This window comes from Anas acuta, chromosome 1, assembly GCF_963932015.1.
Source record: "Anas acuta chromosome 1, bAnaAcu1.1, whole genome shotgun sequence".
Lineage (NCBI taxonomy): Eukaryota > Metazoa > Chordata > Aves > Anseriformes > Anatidae > Anas > Anas acuta.
The window spans coordinates 193,711,907-193,734,808 of record NC_088979.1 but is presented as its reverse complement, the minus strand read 5'-3'; the positions used below and the strand labels follow the sequence as shown (position 1 = coordinate 193,734,808).

Here is a 22,902-nt window from a genome sequence, read left to right as displayed (position 1 = left end):
AAAACTCTAGAGAGGTCAATCTGATTTTAAAATGTATTTTAGATCCAGTTGAAAGCATATTCAAATGCAAAATCAGTCTATCAAAATTGCTCTCTGTAGTTCTACTTGGGATACAAAAGTTCATCTAATTGGCATCCACCAGGATGTTTATTTGTTCATTCAAGATGAGAGACCAATTTACAAAGCAAAATTACATCCTCTGAGTAGAACAGGAACCCTGACATGAGACTCAGCTTTTCAATAAGTATTTTCAATGCAAATAAGGTTTCAAAGGACTACTCTGAAAGGAGCAAGAAAAAGAAAAACAAGCTTCTTCCTTTTTCATTCTTGAAGTAAACTGTATGACAGTTTGAATTACTAATATGAAGAATGAAGGTAAAATAAATATTCTTAAAATTCTAAGGACCTTTACATATTACCTCTCTGTCTCTCCCCCTATTCAGTGAAAATGCAAACAAAGCATTGTCAGTAGGTTCATTCATTTTGCAACATGAATGGAGGTGAGAGGACTTTAGTCTGCTTCCCTGGTCATCATTGGAACAGGAGCCGACTGATTTGAAACTTTAATTAAAGTCCTGTCAAGACAGCATAACTTACAATGAGAGCACCTTTTTGTGAGATTTAAATCATGTAAACCATGACTAAAGCATCTATCACACAGTGACTTGTGATTATTTTATGACTTATAGAAGGTCTCTGTCTCTCAAAACCACATAGAAGGCAGACCCAGTAGTGCAAATAGTATCTTACATTTAAGTACCCTTTGCAATATAAATGAGGCAGATGATGGACGATTTTCTGGGAGGAGCTACCCAGTTTATCAAAAGTATTTCTTGAGTTGCTATATCATACTTAAACTTGTCACTATACTTAAAAAAATATTCATTATACAAACACCCTGTTAATACCACAGTCATCACCTTGTTCGCCTTGTCACAGAGAGACCCAGTACAATATACAAACAGAACAGAAAACAGACTGGAGAACAAGGTGCTGTGTCTCCATGCTCTCCTTCTTGGCTTACTGATATTTTTAGGAGACTCCATCCTAACTAAGATAAAGGCCATATTTTGCTGATGGAGGTAAGATGAGGTAGTATTTCCTCTTGCTTGGAAGGCATTCAGATGCTATGGTGACAGGCATAATAGAAATGCCTACATAGATTAAAGCAAGAGAAAGAGAGAAAGACTGCAGAGCCAGAGCTCTGCAGATAATCATAACATAATAAGAATATTAGATCACTGCAAATTTTTCTTTCTGTTACTGTGGCAGGGCTGCTGGACTCTTTCTCAGGGCAGAAGTTTTTAGGATATGATACTGTTTTTCCTTTCCTCAGTCACAAGAACATAACCATATGATATGAATCACTGACAAGGAGCCTTGGGAAGATGGACGGATAACCACCCCTCATACCTTGAGGATGTAGTTTGTATAATGTTTTGGGAGAGTATTCTGGGCATGGTGACAAATGTACAGTTACAAAGTCCGAGTTGATTACTGATGTTTTACAGCCAGACTGCAGAAAGAAAAATGTGAAATGAATCTTGCATCAAAATATTTCAAGCTATTTGCAATTTTATTTTTATGCACTTTAGTAGGTATTTTGCTGTTGCTGTTTTTTCCTTAAGTGGAAGATACCACGTGCAGTCTTCTGCCTTTTCTCATCCTGACTGGCCCCAGCATTGTGCTGTGGGCATAGACCAGACCCCAGCCAGCTGCCTCATTGGTTCCTCTTTTCCAGTGCTCTTTGTCGGACAGCATGTGGGTTGCTCCGGTCCCAGGTATCAGTAAACTGCCATTCCCTGTACACCATGGTGTAAATCCCAGAAGATTCCAGTGCATTTAGGAGATTTATTTTGGACCAACACTGAATTTCCTGATGCCAGGGTGTTCTCCTTGGCCTCTGGCATAGAAAATAGCAAAGCAAATAGATTTTGGAAGAAAATTCAGGCAGGTGGCAAACTTCATATATTCAGGAATTTTCTAATTGATTTTAATGGGATGACCCATACATACAAAGTTGAATGAATAGTCATTTGCAGGAATAATGTCTTATGTGTTTGTACCATAGTAACACAGAGGTTAAACTGCATAACTGCATTTGCAAGAGAAAGCAGCTGACATTATGTGCTATCATTTCAAATCAATAAAAGCAGGGCATATGATAAAAATAACCGTGCAAATTAAGAAAATATTTTATATCGAGTTCTTTTAAACCTTTTTAAAACATTTTTATAAATTAAATTTAAAAAATATACTGCTTCCTAGCAACCAAATTCCTTCCAAGCTTCTGCAAATCTCAAGGTCTGACCTCTGTCTTTCCATTTCAGCTATCACAGTTTCAGTCATCTGAAGTCCCAAAGGCCTGTATGTTTTTGTAGGCATCAAGGGCTTTCTGTAAATTCTTCCCTACTTTTCTCAATAAATTTGAAAGCTTTTTATGGGTGAAGGAATTTTTTGTCTGTTTGTCTGTTTTGTTTAAATCTATTTGAAACCTGAGAAAATAGAATAACAAAGGAAGTAAAACAACAACAACAACAACAACAAATACTCTAGCCTTACTTTAGTTCAATACACTTAAAAAGATAAACCCTCTGTTAGGTGATTGCTGTTGTCCTTAGCACACGAAAGTGCTGTAATTCTGTGTCAGAATTCTTTGAAAGTATTTTTTTCCAAAATAACTTGTGTGTAAAGAAAGGGATATTGGCTACCTAAGGAACATGATGAGTAAAAGAAAGTATATCATAATGGATTTATTTTTTTTCACATTCATCTTTTCCGTGACCTCCAAAGTATAAATGAAAACACAGCCACCCAGAAAAGTACAGGTCACAGCTGGCAAAGTAAAAACTTCTGCTCCACCTGTCTTATCAGAAGAAGTGAAAAACATTCAGTACTCCGGAACATCCTAAAAACTAGCAAGGGATTAATTGAAAATAAAAGGTGGAACACTCGATACAAAAGATGTGAAGATATACAGAGTGTTTCAGAGATCTAAAGTCACACAGCAAACATCCCTGTGCTTTGGTGGAGCAGATGAATCACAGAATTTCTAGGTTGGAAGAGACCTCAAGATCATTGAGTCCAACCTCTGACCTAACGCTAACAGTCCCCACTAAACCATATCCTTAAGCTCTACATCTAAACGTCTTTTAAAGACTTCCAGGGATGGTGACTCCACCACTTCCCTGGGCCACCTGTTCCAATGTCTAACAACCCTTTCGGTAAAGAAGTTCTTCCTAACATCCAACCTAAAACTCCCCTGGTGCAACTTAAGCCCATTCCCCCTCGTCCTGTCACCAGGCACGTGGGAGAACAGGCCAACCCCCACCTCACTACAGCCTCCTTTAAGGTATCTGTAAAGAGCAATAAGGTCACCCCTGAGCCTCCTTTTCTCCAGGCTGAACAAGCCCAGCTCCCTCAGCCGCTCCTCGTAGGACTTGTTCTCCAGGCCCCTCACCAGCTTCATCGCCCTTCTCTGGACCCACTCAAGCACCTCGATGTCCTTCTTGTAGTGAGGGGCCCAAAACTGAACACAGTACTCGAGGTGCGGCCTCACCAGAGCCGAGTACAGGGGGACAATCACCTCCCTAGCCCTGCTGGCCACACTGTTTCTTATGCAAGCGAAAGGTAGAAGTGGGTCATCTGTATTCTGGACTGTGAAAATATACTTAATTCCTCAGCAAATAAAATTCTCCTTTGCATGGCTAATTAAGTAAATTAAGTAAAACTCATCCGCAAATGAACACAGCTTCCAGAGCTCAAATTTTCTTTTGCTTGGATGTTCAGAACATGGACTCCTTCATTAGGGGAGCACTCCATTTCCAGATACGAAAATTTGGAAGAAAGCCTGCCACGTACTATATTAAACCTGTTATTGTCCTCTATAGAAGTGTTTTGAGTTTATCTCAAGATTAAATTCACAATATTAGAGAGAGGCTTCTGGTTTAGATGGGGGCTAGTCTGATGCCATTCTGTTTCCAACTTGAAGCCCAGTAGAGTTAATGGAAAGAGTTCAGTTAATTCAACACTCTATAAACCAGGTACCCCACAGGAATCAGTAGCTCCACTTTCCTTTCTATAGGCCAAAAATCAGTGAATGAGGCCTCAGGTTCTTTGGCCCCAGGTTCTAAAAAAAATTCCATCCCTGAGGTTCTTACACTAGTGAACTAGTTTCACTAGTGCTAGTGAAACCTTGACTGCTTAAAATTGATGCTGTTCAAGTCATACTATTCCCCTTCTTACTGATAGGAGACACGATGTTTCTGGCAGTGGAGTTGATCTAACAGCAAGTCAAAACACAGTAGGAGTAAGCCTAATGCAAATAATAGCTACCATGTTTGTCCAGATGGCTATGACCATCACGCTTGTCATGACTTTTACTTAAGGATATGCACATTAAACTTTTTCATATGCATACATGTAAATATGTATACATTAATCACTGATTACTTTATCTGAGAAGACAGAAAATATATTTTCATACACAGTCATTTGCTTTCTGTAGTTTTATAAAGTAAACAATAGTGTTATAGAGTTTTCTTTCTTTCATAGTATATTTCCCAGAATCCAGTGCTGTTGTTTGTCTCTTTTGACTTGATTGCGAAGTACATCATAATGAAATTTTTTCATACTCATATTTTCTATGACATCCAAATTACTGTAGCAAAAATCTAAAAATCTAAAATCTAAGAAAGACTACATATAGCTAAGCTGGATTTACAGCTGGATATACAGCTAAGTTCCAGACTGGTTTCTGCTGGCAATTACTTTTGGTACGCATCACTGCAGAAAAGCTTTCTCTCTTTTATAACCAGTTTCATTTGGAAAGTCCTGTTTTAACTCTTCACAGAATAAATAGTAGATGCTGATTGAAAACAATGCTACTCTTGCATATTAAAATGATAACACATGACCTTAATTTAAATTTTAATTGGATTTCCAAAGGTGAATTCTCTTTGTTATCTGATACATTTGGATCTCAGAGTACAAGGGCTTGCATGCTTTAATTCACGTTGATAAAATGGAGCTTTTTAGTTAGTGCTTTTTTCCCCTTTGTAGATGAAAGGAAAGGAAAAATGAAATACGCACTTCACTCAGATATCTGCAATGACATGAATGTTGCCACGGGGGACAGAGACCATAGTGTTAGTGACATTCACTTAGAATCCCCATCTATATTATATTCTTTGATTGAAAAAAGGCTTTCATGAATTTGACTTACTGTTATCTTCCTTCCAAATGTGTTTTTACACAATGTATTTAACAATTTCTCCTAATCATTGAAGAGTTACTTCCATTAAATAGTTCCTGCTATGTCATTTTAGCTCTTTGACATATCAGTTACAGGATCTGTGTGAGAATTGTTATCAAAGGTTCATGAATACATAGTCTTCAGTCTCTTCCAGAATTTCAAGCTGTGGTACATGAACTATTAGGAACAAGGTAAACCAAAGCAGTAAAAGGCTATCCGAAGTGCTTCAATTCCTCTCTCAGGGCAGGAGCTGTTTTATCATTCTTTATCTCACCTTGGGAATAAGATGCCATAAGATTCTAATTATTTCATTTTGCTTCAGTCATGATGCAAAGTGGCCCACTAAAGATGAGAATAAGATTCTCACTGTCTTTTATTTCTATTGGCAAAAGTAAAGTTTGAACTGTGTCTTAATTCCCCTATCCCTACAAACTTATTGGGACCTTTTGTTCTTCACAGAAGATTAAAATCGAAAAGATCAACAAATACTAGTGAGGGGAAAGGTCACAGTCTAAATATTTGTGTCGCCTAAACAAAATCATCTGGAGCAAAACAAGATGAGATCAGCAGATATCTTGTAACATTTCCATTTCAGCACAATTCCTCACTGGAAAAGGTAAATCTCTTCAGACAATAAGGTCTTTCACTGTGGCAGGAGGTATCAGTGCAGCCACAAGGCAGCCATTCGGAAGGTTCTTTCCAAAGCAATACAAGTAAATGAAGATGTCAAAGAGCACTGTAATATACATCACAGATGTTTCATTTTTGGTGCTAGTGGAAAATAATACTAAATTCCTCCACATTCCACTGTATTTCTCAGCAATATTGTACACTCCATGGACAGAAAGATATTCATTCTCAGTTCCCTCTCAGACCCATCTGAGTGTTAAGATATAAAGAAGCATCCAAGTTTTCCTAAAAATGAAAGAAGTTTCACATAATCACCTCCAAACTCTGGTGATTATTGGAAAGCAGCTCCAACGGCAATTCATTAGTGAACTAGACATGGCAATATTACTAATTCTGTGGTTTCCAAAGGAGATTGGAGTATAAAAGGCAGTGTTATCGTCCAGAATAAATGCATCAGGTAAACAGGATATATTTCCTTCTAATTTTTTGAAAGATAAAAATTAAGCACTTCTCATAGAAATGAGCAGTCATTTTATCAACTTTTCATTTACTAAAAAGAAACAAGTACATCAATGGCTAGGAATGAATGTGAGCAAATCAGTCTTCTTGTGGTTTTTCCTCCCACCAAATGAGGAGAGTGATGTAGTAGGATTCCTTTGAAGAAGTAAGTGATCAGTGAGGCTAGCAGGTGAGGCTAGCAAACTTTGATAGAAATCTTCAAGTTCATCAAGGTTAGCTCGTCAGGTTGCAGAAGGAATGTTGTCCATTTATGTACCCAAAAGTCTTTTTCTTATGGATTTGGAAGGGTTGGGTCACAGTATGCAAATTATTCATACACATTCTCATTGTACTTAGAAGAAAAGCAACTGCTTTTCTGAAGGGGGTTACTGTTATTGCATGCAGGTACAATCAAAGAAACTGTTAGGAAGAAGTGACTAAGGGAAAACATGAAGCTGAGCAAGAGGAGGAGGTAAATTAATACATGCAAAGAAAGTGAATGCAGAATCAGTAGCTCTTCCCTTGGAGTAGTTGATTGAAGTAAAAGTTGTGTTGCTTTTGTTACTTACTTTATCAAACCAATTTATCTTGAAAGCTACACAGAAATAGATGAAACACTAATTTTAGATATTTTTAAATCCCCTTTGATTTTCACTCCATTCTTTTTATTTCTGCATGAGAACTTGATGGTAGCAGAGAGGCAAAATAGACCTTTAAAAGAGCCTTTGTTTATAAGCCTGCTAATCAGCATGACTCATCCACAAATTCATCCTTCTAGCTAATCTGACTTCTTGATGGTTAACATGCTTACATTTCAGGCTAGCATGCCATTTTAATGAGTAGGGGCAGTGCTTCATTACATTTCCTAACAATGGTAATAATAGGCATTTCTCCTCAATCTCCTGTAGGATTGCCCTTGATTGCTGCAAGGGCTTCCACTTGCATTCAAGAGAAATGTTCACATCTATAGGTCAACAAAGACTTGTAGATTTTTAATTCAATGAGGACAGGATGTTTCACTTCACAGCTTTCCCATAATCTCCCATCTTTCCCCTTCAGCCACTAAGTTATATGCATTTTTTTTCTCTGTCATGCTGTATGAAGTTACATATCTTCATGCAGATCTACCACAGAAACTGACGTTTTTGAAGTTAAAGTTTGAAGTTTTGTTTTGTTTTGTGTGTGTGTATAAGAAAACCTTACAGACATTGTATATTTTCTGTCAGTAGCTTAAATGTATCTTAAATTCCTCTAAGCACATATAGAGTTTGGGAAGAATTTCAGGTTCAATCTTACTGAGCAGAATGTATCCAATTAATTCAGATTTCTATCAAGCAGTATGCACCCTCCAAATGAAACTTTTTCTCTTTTCATCTCCCTTTATTCAATATATCCACTATTGTTAAAGTTTTCAGAAAGAAAGAAAAAAAAAAGAAAAAAAAAGAAAAACATGAAAGCACCTCTTTACAAAACCTGCTTGTAGTACATTGTTGATAAAAACACTGAATCTAATATGACATTTAGCAGAGCACATGAACCCAGACGCCTCTCAGCCTTTCAGAGCTGAAGGAGTGCCTGAATTGATAGAAAGTGTAAAAGTAAGTGTCATTGCTAACCTTCACTCAGGTACAGAGCAGGCCCCCAAAACTGAGGAGATAAAGCTGAATATTCTAGTTCACTGATTGTTGGCACTGAACTGTATGGTTGTTATCTACTTTACAATAGAGGTGAAGGCACATAAAGCTTTCTTTCCCTCTTACCCATAGAATTAGGCTTCTCATTATTTATATTACAAACTCATTAATGTATCCAAATCAATAAAATATACTATAAAAAAGACCAAGAGTCTCCTAACCTAAACAGCTTACAAGTAAGCCAATAATATATCAATTTAACAGGTTAAGCTAATTTTCACTCTCTCCTTCTCTCTCAACTAATGGAAGGGTCATTGTAAGGCACAAGGAGGAGCAGTTAGGAAATGTGGTTATGTGCACTTTGCTAACCCACAGCTCTAAATTTTTCACTAGGGACTCTGGCCAGCAGATGCACTTAAGAGCAGTATCTAGGGTGCTGTAACCAGCTCGCAAGCCAATGTTGGGCAAAGAACTGGGAAGCCATAACTTACTGCTTACAGTTCTTGCTGATGAAATAAAAATTCAGGCAATTACATTGGAAGTATGTATTTTTCTGTATCATTTTTATTTGGAAAAGTCACCAAAGAAGCATGATTAATTCAACTTAAAAAGTCTTGTATGGCACCCTCTGTCTCATTTCTCTGTGCTGTTTACATGTGTTGTTGTTTTTTCCTATGAAGTATTCTGTTGGTTGATCTAATTTTTTTTTCAGAATTAATTCTAGTAACATGCGTATGTACTTATCTGAGGCACACAAGTCCTTTCCCAGAATTCAGATAAAAGAAAATATGGTAGGGTTGATTGTAAGTTTTACAGTCTACCCTAATGCTTGCACACCCAAATTAGCTGCTACATTGGGTACTGAATTTTCATGCTCTTCACACCTTCCCACATACATAGAGATGACAGCAAATGGTGGTCAAGTGAAGTCTTCTTCCTTCGTGTTGCCCTCCTAGGCTGGAGCTTTCAGGTGGCATAAGATGGCATTTTGGATTCCCTTTCCACTTTGGACAAACAAATTGTTACATGACCTGGTTCTTAAATTAGAGACAGCTGTTAAAAAGATAGCAGGGATAATGTAGTCAGCTTAGTGGTTTTTTTTTGTTTGTTTGTTTGTTTTTTTGTTTTTTTGTTTTGTTTTTGTTTTTTAATGTATTCTAAATATAGATCTCTAGGTCTTTGACTGTGCAGTATCATTCTATTTACATGTAGAATACATCATCATACTGTTTTGAAAGCTTTTTCATTGTGACACTGGCATCTCTGGAGACTATTTTGGACTTGCTGGAGATGCTTAATGGTAGTTTTTGTTTTAGATCTCTGGCTTTCCTCCAGTTAATTATTGCTTTTTATGATTCATTTTGTTTGGAGATCTCTAATAGAGATTATATGAATGTGACAGAAGGTCTTCAAACAGAACATAGCAATTATAAATTGCCAAATCCTATTAGAGAGAATTATCATTCTTGCTACAAACAGATATGGTCTTTTAAATGCACCTGAGCAAGGCAACAGTCTGGTAATAGTCCACCTAATGTGATCCTAGCCTTGGTCAGAAAGAGTTAAGATTTAAAATTCACATAACAGAAAATGGTATCATTCTTTTTAACAGCTATTTCAGGCATTATTGAATGGATTGTTTATGACAATCACAACTAAACAGTAGTGGCTGTAGGAACCTACAGGTATTTGGGGAATCAACTCGACTCTCTTGATACACATATTCTGTATAGATATTTGTGCAAGAATGGGGATTATTTGGTCACAGTTGGAATGTTTCTTCTAGGAAAAAAATATATATATATATATACATATATTAAGGATATTAATAGGTCTTTCATATCATGTAGTATTCATGAATGGTAAAGAAATATGCCATGTGATAGATCTCAACTCCAGGTTGCATGACAATCATTTTTTGCTGTAGGCAACTGAGCTTATTAGATACTCCTCTGCTTATCCCAAATTGCACAGGAATTGGTTTGTGGAAGACATCTGTTCCCTAGACAGCCCTATTATGATTCCAATTTGGATACATGCAAGTTTAGTACAAGATAGGTGCCTGAACTCCACACACATTTCCCTTCAACTCAGTATTTATTGTTTTGACCCCTGTTAGCCTCTTGTGACAGAGACTGCTGAAAACAGTGTTTGAACCTCAGCCTCTGTGTTACAGCACTATGCTCAGAGAGGGCAAGTGGAGGTCCAGGCCCTCTCAAATAGCTTTGTCTCCCAGGCAGCTACACAAAAGACAACAGGTACAGGCACAGTTTTTTAAAAGCCATTTCTCCCTATTACACACCTGCTTTCAGATGTACACTGACTGGTTATCACACCTACCATCTCACATTGGGTCACTATACCACCAAGTGAACCTGGTCTCCCTTTGGGCATCTGCAGAGGAACAAAACTTTTTTCAGTGAGACCACATGGAAATTAAATGCTTATATCAGGACTGAATTCACTGTTGGCCATCCTCTGTTGCTACCATGGTTGTGAGAAGACATTTTAAAATGCTTAGTGGTTAACTTTGGTGCCTGTTTTAGGCTCTCTGTGTCCTCAGCTTCTCTACTTTCCAGGCCACTAAGTCTATGTGCACCAAAGAAAAGATTTCATGCATTAAAGAGACACTGAAAAAAAAAAAATCAATAGCCAGTGGAGCTCACTTCAGGCAGTCACCCCAGGGGACTGCTGGAGACGTAAGAAGATGCCAATTTGTTTGAGATCCCTAATGGTAAAGTTTTCCAGCTCTGTTATCCTCCACAGGTTATGTTGAGACTTAGGAAAGTATAAGTGGGGGTTTACCTGAAGTTAAAACATCCTTTTTAAGCTTACATGTATAGGTATGAGAATAATTTCTGCAGGTCTTATAATCCTATATTTAAAGTCCCTATTTAGTCCCTTGAATCCTCTGAACAAAACACTAGGATTAGCACTCATATGTCCTAAAGACACAACAAAGCCAGCAACTCTCTTCCACTTAAAGCCTAATCCAAATACCACTGGAGTCAACCAAAACATTCATATTACTTTTACAGGCTGTATTTTCAGTCACCAGTGACCTTCCAAGCCCGCGTCATCTTACTTTGCTCTTCTGATTTGGGTAAGTTTGTTTTGCCTCTTCCTTAAGGATTGCACAAGACCTGCTCAGTCTAGGGAGGTTTTACATCCCTCTGATGCATCAGAGAAGCTGAAGGACCAGAGCCAAATAACTTCTCTAAGTGGGGGACTAGCTCTGAGATTCAGATATTCCAGCTATTTTATCATGAATGTCTATCTATGGCTGTTCTACACACAGAACTACTCAGAAATAACTATTTACCTTGTTAGTGTTTTCCTGTACTCAGGAAAATCAGACATAATTGCAGTTAGATTTCACTCTTAATGGTTTGGGTCATCTACCTCTCTCCACTAGGGAGCACATCTCGGTTTTGAATGTTTGAACCTCCTCATATCTGCTGTAGTGAGACTCTTGCTTTCCGCTATTACTCCAACTGAGAAGTGTTGCCAGAAGAGAATCAGAAGATACTAGGGGTGGCTGGAGGATGCTCCTCTTCTGCTTTTACATGCTGAGGAAGTCAGGAATGACAAAATATAACCACCCCCTTTTTCAGCTTCTTCTCCCTGAATATTTATTCTTCCTTTGGTAGCAGGCCAAAAAATCCTACACATGAAACAGAACAATAACCCCACTGTCACTAATTTACTGTCACAGCTTGTATTTAAGCAAGTTCTGTGCTTCTAGTGTTGGCATGTGGGTGTTCAATACACAGACTTCCATACTATCTGCCCCCTATAAGCACTGTTATCTGCATAAAATAGATGCAGTACACTAGTATTCAAATGGCATCCAATTTACTGTCTGGAGGCAATTATAGCAATTACAAGACAGAGAACAAATTTAAACTAGATCATGTTAAATGCTATTTAACATTTGAAGATGCATCCATCCAATTCATCTCCCGGGAACATTCACAGTGTTTAAGGACTCCCTGAAGAATCTGTCTGGTAGAATTAACTCTGGAAAAAGCTATCTTCGGGCTATCGGTCAATCAACCAGTCATGGATTTCTCAGTCACATTAGGCTTTGGTTACAATTCTCAGGACACTAAAGGGAAAGGTCATTGAAAAACGTCATCTTTTTCAAGCTGTTATTTCACCTTCTTTTTGAATTCCTCATTGGAAACACAGGAGATGTTCTCCACTGCATGAAATATACACTTGAGCCCCAATGACCCATTCAATGGAACCAACATATGGAGATGGTAGAAAACCTTTGAAAAAAAAATGTCACTCAAAACAGTAATTTTATTTAAACATACTGATTTCAGCATGCTAAGAGTATTCCCCTTTGCCATGGAAGCCTGCGGTCAGACCCTGCTGTGAATCAAGATTACCAGTGTCAGGGGATTGTCCCAGCAAGCATGCTGTGAAAGGGATTCTTTCCTAATCTCAGACTGCTCCACTTAGCACTAATTATTAAATATTAATTAGGTAATGGAACAGTACCCTGTAGTCTCTAAGCACTTTTTACAGTATGCAAAATAAAACCTAAAATTGCTTTCTATCAAGTGATTAAAAAAAAAGGAAAATCTCTGCCTACAAAGAGGTGGTGGGGTCTCTCCTATCTGGCTCCCAAAACAAATTGCAAAGCCTCCCACAAAAAGTCATGGATGGGTTGTGCCCAGCCTGGAGGCGATGATTCACATGCAGCTGGGATCCATCATGTGAGCTACAGAAAAAAAATAGGGAGCAATAGGTATCTTAGCTCAAGAAACCTTGTTTCTTACAGATTTTCAAATCTGACAGATTTTCATTTATTTTTTTTTTCCATGCTGCTTTTTAAATTTTCCATGCTTTTGGACTTCTCTGCATGTGTGCCTTTCAAGCGAACACAGGGGAAGGTGAAAGATGTCAGGCTGATGTTGATGGGGATAAAAATCCTTTGTTTATCCAAAATGGTCTGACTTTCCCCTTTCCTTACCCATCCTTACTCAGATGAAAATCCCACTGCTGTTTTCTAAGTAATGCATGTATGTAGCTCCATGCCATAAATAACGTTGGCAGTGATCATTTCCTTCCACTACCCCCTCATGATGCTTCATGGCAGAGTGGGAGACAAACAGGTACTGGTGTCTCCGCTCCATCAGGGTGCTCTTTCATTATGTGTCAAGAAAGATGTCAGAAGCAGTGGGATTCATCTCATTAAATTCAGGCATCCCCAACACAGAGCCAGTCACTTAAACTGTTTGGCTGATGGAGAGAAAAAGGCGCTTTTGAAACACCCTACTAAAGATAAAATAGGTCAGTGACTCATTATAAAGGTGTCTATTTTTCTCCTTTCATTGTAATGGGAGCTCCAGAGGACTAGCTCAGATGGAAGCAGCTATACTGAAGACAGCTAGAGTAAGGGGACACTAATCGCATTCCACTTCATAATAATTTGAGATGGCTCATTATTTTCTTCTTTTCCATCAAATATCTATGACTTACCTGGGCTCAGTTTGAACCAGCGACTGAGGAAAGGACTGGTATTTGAGCCATCTTTATTGTGTGAATGTTCTGAAGAAAGTGTGTGGAAAAAAATAATAATGTGGAAGCCCTCACTCCATTCTTTCCTCTGTACTGAATGCTTCAGTCCTCAAGCAGGAGATGAAAAACCACTGTGGCAGAAGATACACTGTAGCTAGGGTAACAGCAGTGATGGACAGAGAGCTGCACTGGAGGATGTCCTGAGAAATGACTTTGTGAGTAAAGTAAGAAGCTGGCAGGCCCACGTGTGCTTCTGCTGTGTCTGGCTGCAGGCACATAGCATTTTGCAGACCTCTGACAATGCCTGAAGTAGGACAGCAGGGGGTCTGTCTGGCTTCACAGATATGAGCAGGTTAGGGCTCTGGGTCTGATGCTCTGAAGCTGGTGCTCCTGTTCAGTCACACAGCCCAGCCACAGCACATTAGAGAGAAGCTGAGAGCTGAGATTTCATTCCTAACTATCATGGTGTAATGGAAATTGGTATCAGACCAAACAACCTGGTGAAGAAAGCTTTATAAAGCAGAGAGGATCATGAGAGGTCTGGGCAGGTCTTTGTATGTGTGGGAGTCTGAAGGCTCTTTTAATGTCCACATTGTCTTTTAGAAGCAATAAGTTTCAAGGCATAAATCTGGATTTGAAATCATGGTCCAGCACATTGCTAAAGCAGATTTTCTCTCTTAAAGTTAATCTTACTTATTGCAAAATGCTGGGACAATATCTTTACTTAAATTTTGTGAGTCCACTGCTAATCTGCTGCCGTAGTTAGTCTAGGCATTTACAAATAACAAAGTATTTCAGTTCTTTCTCAAGGCATACCCATTAAAGCCAGTTTTATCATTAAAAATGATTTAATAAATCTATGTAACACTGCCATTATCTCAAATTCTGAAAGCAACATTTTCATAGCAAAGGTTCTGGGTTGCCCCAGTAACAAAACCATGAGTTGCAAACAGTAACAACTCAAATTTGGCTAACTTTCTCAGCCACTGTGCAGTGCAACATAATTTGCAAGTAAGACAAGAGCTGTGTGAAAAATCAGATTTTTTGTATGTATAACCATCCATATTTGTGCAGGTACATTGCAATAGGCTCAGCATCACTCCCAGGCACTAATTAAGTAAATCCTGAGTCCCAAGAAAACTGGAAGTCTCACTGTTGATGTCAGTGACATTTCACCCTTCATTGGTGCATGTAAATGTATAACTTCAGGCTTCAGCACAGAGACATTTACCACATCTATTTCTATAAAAATTCTTGTTGCTAATGCATTGCAAGTCAGATCCTGAAGTGGCTCAAAAGAGGCCAGGTGTGTTCATGAAACATGTGTTATACATAAATTTTTACAGGAGACTTAACCTTGAAAAAAAAATAGCTTGAAAAAATACTGAGATCACCCTAATCTTTAAGAATCTGAACTCATTAAATTTGAATATGGCAGTATGTGCCTTTGAAATTACTGAAGTGCATAACCTGGCTCAGTGGATCCCATCTTGAGGGGTTCTTCATCTGCAAAGACCAAGACAATGCCTACAGAAGGGAATCTTTCCACTGACTTTGTCAGGGATTTGAAAAGCCCCAGCAATTTTATGGCTATGTCACAGACTATGAGTAAAATAAACCTCTCCTCTACCTTCTTCTTCTCAGCCCTGCCCTCATTTCGTCTGATAGCAACCACATTTCATCTAAAACAACCACAGGTTGGGACAGTGTTAGAGCTGAAGCTGCTCCCTGCATTCTGTCTGCTTTCGTGCAATGCAGTAAAAGAAACCATCTTTCTCTGAGTCATGATATATCAGTTTTTGTTCTCAGTGTGCTATACAGAAGAGGTCAAAGTAACTGTAGTAACTTGCTCCACAAGTGAAGATCTTGTTCTGCCATCAAGATTGTTGTGTTTTGCCTTCTTGCCTGGAGTGGCACAGCTGTGTTTTCTTAGTACTGAAGTGGTCAGTAGCTGCTGTTTACTTAAAGAAAATAACAAAATCAGAGCTGTAAGATCTTGCTGATATGTTGGCCTGCTTGGGAAGTGTCTTTCTGTAGAAGATGGAAGCCCACTCACACTGACTCACGCCCACCTTCATATTTGTGTTTACACTCTGGATGAAATCATCTGAAAGCATAATGAAAATGGACACTATGGAAAATGACAAAGATCTCTGTGAAATTACCAACATTAAAATTACCAGTCTCTAAACTTTCATGTGTTTTCTAAACTATCATGTTTTATTTCTATCCTACAGTGCCAGCTCACACCCTAGAGAGGTAAATATTTTATACTTCGAATTGAGTCGCTTCCTGTACACTGTGTTGACATATTATTCCATCTCTTTTTAGGCTCAGTATTAGCAGCAGTAATAGAATCATTAATTAATACTTCCAAATAAGATTTGATTTATACTTTTGCACTATTGGAATAAATAAATAATAGCTTCTCATTATTGTTATCTTATTATCATTAACCTCATCTCAGTATAACTTATACATTATTAACTATGTCCTATCATCTTAAATTTGTTAAAATAATCATCTTTGGTTCAAAAATATAGCAAGAAATGGAAAAGCACAACTAATATATATATATACGTAGGATAAAAGTTTTTCAGCATCTGGAAACGCTCTTGAAATGCAATTTATTAGCTCACTAATAAGTTTGCAGTTGGTGATCCCTCAAAGTAGAAATTTTGGAAACTCTGAGACCCATAGAATGGAACTATGATAAAATACCTGTAAGTGAATGAAACATTCTGGTTCCCATTCAGGTTGTTTTTAAGCTCAAAGCAGTAATGACATCTCCAGAGACATTTTCCTAAATGTTCCTATACAGATAGTCTCATCACTTTCTTCTTTCCTTAAACAGAAATAATGGTTAGAAGATATGCAAAACAACATAAAGTGGAGCTTCATTAAAAGATCCAGTGTTGTACTGAACTTAATATGGAAGAAACTTGAAGGTGGATCATCAATGCAGTAATAAATACACATCCATTTCTTCATTGTTCTCTTGTGTAAAAGTGGATGCTGTCTCATGGAGAGCTCATGTTTTAGCTTGTAAAACTTGCTCACACACTGGATGAGTGTTAGGAAACCACAGATACAGGGTGAGTTTGTAAAACAGAAAGCCAGTCTTAGGAGGAAACTACTCCCATAAGGGTCTGCAGAATGTGTTTCCACAGAAGAAAACATGTAGGCAATATCCCATGAATCACACACTGTTTTTTATGAAAACAGGGTATGGAAAGACTGAGATAGATTTGAGGTCATGTGGTTCTTTCTTATCCTCAGATCTGTGAATTAGTCTGCAGTAGGTTAGGGTGGCCTGAAGGGTTGCCTCAGCCTGCTGGAGTTTATAGCTAATATTTTATGCTAGAGCATTTGAGAGGTTGAAGGATTGGACTTAACTAAAGAAGTCCAAAGTTGACGAATGGGATTTCTGCACCTTTTCATTTAGCCCATCCCAGTCAACTGGATGTTCCCACAGCTCATCTGGTGTGCAGGACAGATTTATTTCAGAGACCAGCATCTAGGCACCCCAGGAGCTGCTGAGATCCCTGCTTTATCCTGGCATGAGGAGGACCAAGGAGCTCAGAGAGGCACCAAGGTGAGGAGGGACCTGTCTTGGACTGGCTGGGGTGGATGTGGCTCACATGTACTTTCCTGAGGGGTCATGGTATGTGCAGCAAGCATCTGCACCTGCCAACATGACCTTGCTCCTGTTATGTGGGCATTGAGGTTCAGTGGCTTCTACCCTCACCTTTCACAGGAGAAAATTCACCTTTCTTCAGTGAATAAAAACAGCCATAAAAAGCAAACCTTAGCATGAGTTCACAGCAATTTTGGATTATGTGGGGGCAGGCAAGTAAAACACAGAATCAAAGAATAATAGTGTTTGGGGTTTGAAGGGACATTAAAGACCACCCAGTTTCAACCCCCTGCCATGGGCAGGGACACCTCCCACCAGACCAGGTTGCCCAAAGCCCCATCCAACCTGGCCTTGGATGCCTCCAGGGATGGGGCATCCACAGCTTCTCTGGGCAACCTGGTCCAGTGCTTCACCACCCTCTCAGCAAAGAAATTCCTCCTAACCTCTAATTTAAATCTTTCCTCTTTTAGTTCAAAACCATTCCCCCTTGAGCTATCATTATCTGCCTGAGCAAAAAGTTCCTCTCCATCTTTTCTATAAATCTCCTTTCAAGTATTGAAAAGATGCAGTGACGTCTCCCTGGAGCATTCTCTTCTCCAGATTGAACATCCCCAGCTCTCTCAGCCTTTTTTTGTAGGAGAGGTGCTCCAGCCCTCTGATCAACTTCAACATATGCTAACTAATGACCTAATAGCTAAAGGCAGAGGAAAGGATACCCCTCTGATTTTTGTGTAGATGGAGTGTGGGATGGCAAATGCTTTGTGAGTGTTGGCTGTGGCAAAAGTCACTCCTCTGAAGCCAGAACCAGGCTTCTTCCCCAAGCTGCATATATCTAATAATGATTAGATATCCTCTAAATTCACATTAGGTACACTTCTGTGAACTCCATCACTGTAGTTCTGCCAGGACACTGAAACTATGCATCAGCCCCTCAGTGACAGGGCCTGCTGTTTCCTTTCCTTTGTGCTTAGTGAAGGAAACTTCAGGTTATGCCTGGCCATTTCACAGGAACGGAGGTGGCCAAGGTGTATTTTGTTATTGGAGTGTTTCTTCAGCTTGAACTGTTAGTTCAAAATCCCTCTGCTAAAATCAAATTATGTGCAGAGTGAGTAAGAATATAAAAGCCTTAAGTCAGTATTTCTCACACTTATTGGTTGCAGGGAAAGAGTGAATATCTGTAAGATTTAAACCACAAAAAAAAAAGTGTTTAGGCATTAGAACCTAGCACCAGAAATAGCAACAGCAATAACCTGAAAGCATGAATGAGGACAGTAATAATTCAGATGTATCAGTACTTCAAGCATGTAAGATTTTTCCTATGCTCTCAAGGACCTTTTCCAAAACACCACTTCATTTTGTTTTGATTTTAGAACAAAAGGCAATGCTGTGTATAAATTGGATCTGCTGGAGATAGTCACACTGATTTATGGTTCTGGATTTGTCCCTTAAATTGAACAAAACTATTTCAGTATCTTTTTAGACCTAGATAGTTCCTGTAACTCACATTGCAGGACATGTGATTTAACGTTTCATTTTTTATAGTGAAGATGTCCTGTGTGTCATGTACACAGGAAGGCCCGGAATCTCAGAAGTCAAATCAAAATCTGTAGGAGGAAGGTGCTGGAGGGGCTGAGGGGTGTGGTGTGACAATGGCAAAAGATGACAGAAATAAAGACATTTGTATGATTGTATAAACATCTCATTTGCAGTTCTGGAAGGGAGGATTAGACCTAATCCAGTATTCCCTGACTTTAGGAATAGTACTGGTATAATATGGAGCCAGCAACATGTGTGTTTTCATGTAAATAAGCTGTATGTGTGGACACAATCTTCTCTGTATCTGTCTTTTATACACATACCCATCTCCCTGGAACAATGATGTCCTGCCGATGGAGCTAGGAGCCTTTAGTCTTCAAGTTGCTGCAGATACCCAAGGAGGTATTTTGAAGTATGCTATTTCCAATGCAGTTACGCCTGTATTTGAGTGTTCTGCATCCACCTATCCATTTGCACAGCCACACTTTAACCAGCCACGCTGGTAGGCATCTTGTCCATACAATCGCAGCCAAATCACTCTCACACCAAATGCCTTCAGTATAGTTCTTCAAAGAATTTGCAAGTTCCATAATAACTTCTGCACATCAGGGAGCTCAAAGCCCATGTCTACTTTTAGACTCAGAGCCTTCAGGAAACCATCATGTCTGCCATTCCTCTGTGTTTGCTGCTTGAAAACTTTTTTTTTTTTTTTTTCTTTATAAGCAATGAAACCAAAGGTTAAGTAATGAATGTTTGTACCTAGCATAACATATCTGTTTTCTCTTCATGTTTTTGTCAAAGTCTGTCTGCTTACTCTTACAGCACAATATAATGCTTTCTGGTGCTGTGTACCAAATAATAGCTGCAGGGACACAAGCCCTTTTACAGAGACTTATTTGTTCAATAGCTTTAAGCATGTGAAGCCAAAACAACTACTTAAAAACTAAACCTCTTGCCTCAGGCACTGGCTTCATACGAGGTAAATGAGGTCAAGCAGATGATGCAGTGTGAGTGAGTTTAACAAGGCAGAACCTGACAACATAACTCATAAGCTTGAATCATAGACTGCTGCTGTATCCTTGGACTGGATGCAAACTTTACATGGAAAAAAAAAAAAAAAAAAAAAAAGGAAAAAAAATATCAAACGATTTGTCAATTAAAAAAAAAAAAAGACCGTATTTAAAAATAGGTCAGCATCAGTGTGCAATTCATAATGCATATTACCTTAAGTATTTCTCAGGGCTTGCCCTATAAATGTGAAAGGATGAAAAAAAAAATGTATCAGAGAGCTTATACATGCTGCATTTTCCTAGGAGAAAGGCTTGAAATTTGGGTTTATCCCTTAGTCACATGAGTGAGTAATGCTAAAAACTACAAGGACAGATTGAAAGTCCAGCACCCTGATAGAAGAAGACTATCAGATCATTATTTTTTAAAAAGTGGAATCTATTTCTATTGCAATCAGCACAGAAAAATATCCTTCTTTTGTCAGTGTTAAAACAGGGCGATTGTGCTTTCTCTGAACTAGTAGGTATTTAGATAGGTGTGAGTTTCACAAATAAGGAGGTGCAGGTAGAGTAAATGAACTTATAAAATGTGAGATGAAGTGTAATTTCTCCCTTTCCTATCATTGCCGTTCCTTTCCTGTGGGTACTCAGATGGCTCTGATTTTTGTACATGCTAATGTTTGGAAAGGGGGGGTTTGCTCATACAAATGTGAATAATCACATTTTAAAAATCTGTTCAATCAAAGAGCATATGCTGTCCAAATACTTTATGTATGACTCATGAAGAGTACTAAGGACACAACTAAAGATGCCAAGTTGAATATAGAAAAATTAGGAAGTGTTAGAAACAAGGTAAAGAACATTTGTTCTTTTTTTTTTTTTTTTTTTTTTTTTTAAGGGATATTATTTTAGGTAATCTTAATAATATGATCCAATGCTTTTTTTTTTTTAACTGCAGATATTCCAAGACCTATACTACAAAAGCTCAAAATGTCCTTATTTATTTATTTATTTGTTTGTTTTTATCACATATTTGTTTCTGCGTAGATACATACTTTTTTTTTTTTTCTTTTTCCCCTTTTGCAGGTCAGATTCTCAGCATTTTTCAGATACATCTGTGAGAAGGAGTTTACAGATTTCACCATATGGAACAATCCAGAGCTGTCTGCTGGAGAATTCATGGCCTCATTTTATAGGCAAAAATTCCCATTTGTCATGACAGTGCCACAGGTCACCCAGCCACCCCTGTGTCCCATGCACAGTAAGATCCCAACACCTGCACATTCAAGAATGAATGTAAATCCCCTTCTCCCTAAGGACAGTGAGTTGTTGGCCCAGCCGGAGCCTACCTCTCCTGTAGCACTCAGAAATCACAATCTAGCTTGCTTTCTATGAGGAGTGGCCAAGCTTTTCCTTTTGAGCTTTATTCACAGGAAAGAGTGTTTTAAACATTTATTCATGGTATGTAAACAGTGGAACAGAAGCAGTTCTTCATGACAGAACATGTGATTTTAGTTCAGCATAAGCCTAAATAGTCGATTTCCAAAATAACACATCCACTAAGGCTTTTTGATACCAACTAGGGTATTTTTTTGCTTGCATGCAGATAGAATATAAATCCTAGGTCATATAAATGTTTAAAAGTACTGTCAGCTGAAGAAAGGACTAGCAAAAGTCTGTTTAGTGACAAGAGATATACCTAAATCTCCTCAATTTGTTTTATAGGTGCTGTTAAAATGTGTAATACTTTGTTGAGACCCAATAAATGGAAAGTTGCAATGCTGACTTGTGCTGTAGTTTCTGAAGATTTACAACAAACAAATCTTTTGCCAAAGATAATTCTTTTAGGAAAAAAAAACAGCAGCTTTAAAAAGGAAAAAAAAAAAGAAAAAAAAAAAGAAAAAAAAAAAAGGTAAAATGCTTATTTTCTGTGCTTCAAGATGTTAAATCTCTGCTGTCATTTGTGTGTAGGGGATTACAATCAGATAGCTTTAAGTACATACTATTTTATTCTGATATGAGATATAAAACAAAAAGGGGTAAGTCTTAAACACCAAGTGCTATGTCTAGTTCAGAAGGAAACTATGTTATAAATTATATTTTCTTTTAAAAAGTCATTCATGAAAAAGTCATTACCTACATGGCATGACCTCTGTGTTGAAATAAGGCCAAAAGCTGTCCCTGTCTCTCTACCTTTCAGCAAAGCGCATTGTCAATACTGCAGAAGAGAAAATGGAGAGATAAAAGTTAAATGATTTTCCCAAGGTCACATTAAGAACCTGGTAGTAGAATCAGAAATTGAAGTTGCTCTATCTGATTCTCTGAGGGCTATAGGTACAAATCTATCCACTTTTCGTATATTTTCCCTTTTCTCCTCTTTTGTATTTGACATCTCAGGCAGCTCATTTCTGCAACGTTTCTTAATCCTCAGAAGCTTTACAGAATCACAATAGCAGGACACACACCATATCAAATATCTGCCACGTATGAAATAACAATAGCTGTGCTCAAACACAGCCTAGAGTAAGGGGAGACTAAATGAGCACCATGTCCAAAGCTTAACTATTTTCTGTTATTTGATATAAAATGTTCAGCTATATGGCTAATGGCTAATGGTTAATCAAGACTCAAAACTAGGAATTCCAATGAAGTGACAATACAGCTTTTTTCAAAATCTTTAGTATTTATTGGGGACTTCTCTTGTGGCTTATCAGCAGAGTTTGTCAACTGGATTTTTTAGATGCAGCTATTCTGAAGCAGCCCACAAGCTGATAAGTATAAAGGAAAAGCTCTTAGCCACATGAGACAGGTAAAAAGGGTCCCATTTTTAATCTTTTCTTTCTGACTTTGCATGACAGACAGCGTGACAGTCTCATTGACCTAGGTGTACAAATGAAAGGAACAGAGGAACTCGCTTGTAATTTAACACAGCAATTAAGGGAGTACTTGGCAGCTTTGCTGAATTAGGAATGTTTAGCTCAGGTACTTGAAGTCCTTTACATCTGGGCTGCCCAAATTGTACTGTCTGTTTTCAATGAGTACAATGAACTGGAGAGGATAAGGTGCATTGCACACTTAGGTAGGTGAACGTCCCATTTTGCCCAGTCCAACATAGGACATTCTCCAGTGTGAGACCCCAGTTAGGGTATTGCACAGCCAGCAGAGAGCATCTGG

At 38.3% G+C, this 22,902-nt stretch overlaps 1 long non-coding RNA gene across 1 annotated transcript; it reads left to right on the top strand.

Moving 5' to 3' along the window:
- The first annotated feature begins 16,838 nt into the window (after positions 1–16,838).
- Positions 16,839–21,510, top strand: LOC137850325 (uncharacterized). Its single transcript, XR_011092477.1, has 2 exons — positions 16,839–17,143; positions 20,815–21,510. It is a non-coding gene; the product is annotated as an uncharacterized lncRNA (long non-coding RNA).
- Positions 21,511–22,902: the final 1,392 nt, after the last annotated feature.